The sequence below is a fragment of the Impatiens glandulifera genome, chromosome 3, assembly GCF_907164915.1.
Source record: "Impatiens glandulifera chromosome 3, dImpGla2.1, whole genome shotgun sequence".
Lineage (NCBI taxonomy): Eukaryota > Viridiplantae > Streptophyta > Magnoliopsida > Ericales > Balsaminaceae > Impatiens > Impatiens glandulifera.
Window position 1 is genome coordinate 39,118,135 of NC_061864.1, and position 6,000 is coordinate 39,124,134.

Here is a 6,000-nt window from a genome sequence, read left to right on the forward strand (position 1 = left end):
GTTTAACCTTGGGAGGTAATTGGTGATATCCTCGACTTCATTTGGCCATAAGTCGGGCTACTCCCAACCATTTGAGCTCTATTTGGTGAAATATTGGTTGATTTTGGGCCACATGACTTCCTTTGAAGATTGACGGACCCGTGGTTCACCTCTCCAAATAAGTTTGCTACCAAAATTATATCATGTGAGAACACCTTTCCAACAGTGCCTCCCTCCCTCCCTCATCCCGCCACTCAACCCGAGTCGACCAGGAGAGGCTGAGGAAGCTCATTGTCTAACCGAACGAGTTAAATGAAGGCTTGAAACTTCATTTGAAGATGATATGAAATGTATTAGGTCATTGTTAATGATTCCAAAACAAAAAACGTGGGCCTAGATTTGGGATTTCCAACGAGCCTAACCACAAACCGAAAGGTCCACCATAGATGCACAATTCTGTTTGCATCCGCAATGCCCAAATTTGGGTGAAATCTCAAATTAACCCTCCTCATTTAATTTTAAGGCTAATTTCTTCAAACCCTACCTATCTAACTAACTCTAACCTACTAGAATCTAGAGAAAGAATAACAAGAAAACCTTTACAACTTCTCTTGTAACTGTTGCCTTCGAGGAGTGTAGAAACTGCCTCATCGAAGCTCCTTTAGTCATTTAAAGCTTCTACAATCTTTTGCAAGCCTTCTAACACTACTTCTTATTGTTGGAGAAATCGAATAATAGCACCTGTTTAGCAATCCAGAAATAAACAAGTTACAACAAAAGGCCTAACAATTATTTTTCCACTTCTGTATAATCAAATAGGCAGCCAATTCAATTGAGCATCAAACAATCAAAGAAACAGAGAGCAAGACACCAAGATTTTACGTGGAAAACCCAAATTAGGTAAAAACCATGGGACACTTCGGCCACTTAAATCATCTACTATATCAAATGGGTATACAATATTGTTCAATACAAGCCTAAAGGTAATATAATAAAATTATCAATTAACCTCATCCTAACTTGTCATTCACATACATTATCATCATCACTAAAGATGGCTAACCAAATAGAGAAAAGATAAAGGAAATTAGAAGAAGAACCTGCTGCTTCAATGAAAAAATTATTGTTTCAATGGAGGAAGAGCTGCTTCTATGGAAGAAGAGGGAGAGAGAACCAAATCAACCGCTGTATTTTTTTTCTTTAATTAAATATGCCCTAATGGGCTTTATTAATTTGTCAGGCCCAACTGCCAAATGAGCTGACCCAACAAATCTCCCTCGTCAGCGCAACTTCGCGGGCTCTAATAAACCCGCTCTCTCCCGACAATCTTCAAACTTGTCCTTAGGCAAGGACTTCGTAAACATATCGACACCATTCTCACTTGTATGAATCTTCTCCAAGTTCAACTATTTTGCCTCAAGCACATCACGTATCAAATGATATCTCCGTCGATGTGTTTGGATCTCGAATGAAAAGCTGAATTCTTTGAGAGATGAATGACACTTTGACTGTCGCAAAACAAAGTAAACTTCTCTTGATTTTGGCATAACTCTTGCAGGAACTTCTTCATCCATAACACCTCTTTACATGCCTCAGTAGCTGCAATATACTCAGCTTCTGTAGTAGAAAAAGCAACACACTTTTGTAACCTTGATTGCCATGAAACAGCACTGCCTGCAAAGGTAACCAAAAAACCCGAAACATATTTTCTTGAATCAACATCACCCACCATATCAGAATTTGTAAATCCTTCCAAAATAGGAGTATCACTTCCGAAGCATAAACGTGCTTTCGAAGAGCCTCGAAGATATATGAGAATCCACTTAACAACCAACCAATGTTCTTCTCTAGGATTGGAGAGATACCGACTGCGTGTGCTATGTCCGGTCTTGTACATACCATGACATACATAAGACTACCAACTGCGGAGGCATAAGGTACATTCTTCATTTCATCTTTCTCTTTCTCACTTATAGGACATTGTTTAGAACTCAACTTGAAATGACCTGTAAGTGGAACTGAAACCGGTTTTGCATTTTTTATTGCAAACCTCTCAAGTACCTTCTTAATGTACTTCTCCTGTGATAGCCAAAGTGTTATGTTCTTTCTGTCTCTTGTGATTTCCATGCCTAGGATCTGCTTCACTGAACCCAAATCTTTCATCGCAAAAGACTTGTTCAAATCCATTTTGAACTTCTCAATTTTCGTAATATCTTGCCCAACAATCAGCATATCATCAACATAGAGTAGAAGAATAACATAATCATCAACACCGTATCTCTTGATGAAAATACAATGATCAAAAGTAGTCTTACTGTACCCATTTTCTTCCATAAAGGAGTCAAATTTCCTATACCATTGTCTAGGCGCTTGCTTGAGCCCGTACAGACTTTTCCTCAACCTGCAGACAAGATCTTCTTTATCTTTAACTTTGAAACCCACAGGTTGTTCCATATAGATCTCTTCCTCTAAGTCACCATGGAGAAATGAATTCTTCACATCTAATTGTTCAATTTCCAAATCTTGACTAGTAGCCAATGCTAACACAACTCTGATGGATGACCTCTTCACAACCGGTGAGAAGATCTCTTCAAAATCAATTCCCTTTTTCTGTCTAAAGCCCTTCACAACTAGTCTTTCTTTGTATCGAGGTTGTGAGCTATTCTCTTGATGCTTCAATTTGAATACCCACTTGTTCTTCAAAGTCTTCTTTCCTTTCGGAAGTTTCACCAAGTCATAAGTCTCGTTCTCTTGCAAGGAATTTATCTCTTCTTGCATTGTCACCGACCACTTGTTCTTGTTTTCATGAGAAAATACTTCTTGATAGGTTTCTGGTTCTCCCCCGTCAGTCAACATCACATACTCATTAGGAGGATACCTACTAGAAGGTTGTCGTTGCTTACTAGATCTTCTAATATGCTGATTATCAGGTGGCTCTAGAGAACTATCATCATCTTGTTCAGCTTCCTCTGTTGGTTCAGCATCAACTAGAGGAGTCTCATCAACCTCAATTTGGGCATTTTCCACATCATTGGGCTATGATTGTGGTGTACGAATCCTACCATTATCGGACAATTCTTTCTCCGTAGACTTCGAATTTTCTTTTTTCTCAAAGTTTTTAATGGTCTGATCTTTAAAGAATACCACATCTCTACTTCTAATGAGTTTCTTGTTAACCGGATCCCAACATCGGTACCCAAATTCTTCGTGGCCATACCCAATAAAGATACACTGTCTCGTCTTTCTATCAAGCTTAGCTCTCTCATCTCGAGATCCATGAACAAACACTTTACAACCAAAAATTTTCAAGTGATCATAAGAGACGTCTTTACCTCTCCAAACTCTTTCTAGAACGTCGCCATCTAAAAAAGTTGAGGGTGAAAGGTTTATCAGATCAACCGCTGTCTTCATTACCTCTCCCCAAAAGGATTTTGGCAACTTATCATGAGACAACATACACAAAATTCTCTCATTGATAGACCTGTTCATCCTCTCTACGACTCCATTCTGTTGAGGTGTTTTTTGGCATAGTCTTCAAAAGCTTGATCCCATGACTTTTATAGTATTCCACAAATGGCTCTCTATATTCGCCACTATTGTCCGAACGAACACATTTCAAATTCTTCCCAGTTTATCTCTCCACTTCAGCATGAAACAAATTGAAGTAATCCAATGCTCAATCCTTAGTCTTCAAGCAATAGGCCCACCCCTTCCTTGAGCAATCATCGATAAAAGTGATGTAATAATGAGCACCAACTAAAGTCAAGGAATCCATAGAACATATGTCTTTGTGAACCATATCTAGGATATTGGGTTTATAGATGGAGAGAAATTTTTGAAGGAAACTTTATGTTGCTTACCAACTAAGCAATCTGTGCATGTCTTCAAATCTGTGGACTTTAAGCCCTGAAGATCGATTCTCTTGGAGAGAACTCGCATGCCATTCTGACTTAAGTGACCAAGTCGCTTATGCCAAAGTTGTGCTGAATAATCATTAACTGCATTTTCTTCTCCCCCGTAAGACTTAGTCTCTGTCACATAAAGAGAACCGACCTTCTTTCCTTTAGCTATCACCAAAGACCCCTTAGTGAGTTTCCATTTTCCTTCACCAAAGTAACTATGATAGCCCTCATCATCAAGAATACCAATAGAGATTAAATTCATTCGAATATCGGGAACATGTCGAACATTCTTCAAAAGTAGCTTGCACGAAGTGTTAGTATCCAAACATACATCTCCTTTTCCAACAATCTTACACATAACATGATTTCCCAACGTCACTAAACACAACTGTCCACTAGTGTAAGAAGCAAATATATCACAACGATTGGTGACATGATAAGAAGCACCCGATTCTACCACCCATTGTATATTTTGAGAAACAAGGTTGATACTATCATTGTCGTAAATAATATCGATGTCGTTACCAACCACATCTACAACCTTAATACTTCAATCTTGCTTATTCTCCTTTTGTTCTCGCTTTAAAGATCTGCATTGATACTTCTTGTGTACTGGCTTGACACAATGATAACATGTAATCTCTTTTCTCGAGCTGTATGTTCCCCATGACCTGTCTGAACTGCCACTGCGATTCTTTGGAGTTTTACTTTTACTTCTACCCCTTTTCTTAGTCACGAACACCTGACTTGGAGTCCAGAAGCTCTATTCTTTTCTTCTAACCTCTTCATTCAACACGCTCTTTTTCATCATTCTCAAAGTGAGCTTACCTTGTGGAACATAATTGGTAATTGAAACCACAAGTGTCACCCAACTATCAGGCAGAGAATTAATCAAACACATAGCATGAAGCTCATCATCAAATTTCATTCCTATCACAGCCAACTCATTTAGAATCCCCTGAAAAGCATTTAGATGCTCGGACATAGAAGACCCATCTTGATATTTCAACGAGCAAAGCTTCCTAAATAGAAATGCTCTATTTTGAGTGTTCTTCTCATACAGCTCACTCAAAATAGTCCACACTTTATGAGCATTAACTTCAGTAGCCACATGCTGATACACACTGTTGTCAACCCATTGCCTGATTTTACCAACTGCCTTTCTGTTCAGCTTCTTTCAATCTCCATCTGTCATAGCCTCTGATTTGCCTTTATCACCCAAAATAGTGTCTTCAAAATCATAATTACACAATAAGTCCTCCACCCGTGACTTCCAGATTGTGTAATTGGTAGTTGAGAGTTTGATCATCGTGCCATTACTACTCAACGATTCTTCCATTTGAATTATACAAGAATCACCACCAAACGAACTCAACTCTGATACCACTTATTGGGGAAATCAAATAATAGCACCTGTTTAACAATCCATAAATAGACAAGCTACAACAAAGACCTAACAATTCTTTTTTCCCTTCTGTATAATCAAATAGGCAGCCAATTCAATTGAGTATCAAACAATCAAACAATCAAAGAAACAGAGATCAAGACACCAAGATTTTACGTAGAAAACCCAAATTAGGTAAAAACCACGAAACACTTCGGCCATTTAAATCATCCACTATATCAAATAGGTATACAATGTTGTTCAATACAAGCCTAGAGGTAATCTAATAAAATTATCAATTAACATCATCCTAATTTTTCATTCACATATATTATCATTATCACTAAAGATGGCTAACCAAATGGAGAAGAGATAAATGAAATTAGAAGAAGAACCTGCTGCTTCAATGGAGAAATTGCAGTTTCAATGGAGGAAGAAATGCTTCAATGGAGGAAAAAGGAGAGAGAACCAAATCAACTGATGTGTTTTTTTATTTAATCATATATTTCCTAATGGGATTTATTAATTTGTCAGGCCTAGCTTCCAAATAAGCTGACCCAACACTTATCAATTGTAAGTTCTTTATAGAAGGTTGTAAGGCTTCTTAAATCCAAACAATATAGTGTCTTCGGTGTATTATTTCCATCGTTTGATTTAATCTATAATTGATGTATTGATTGTGTGCCTACTTGAGGTCTAAAGATATGTGCTAGTTTAGGATTTATTCCACTAATT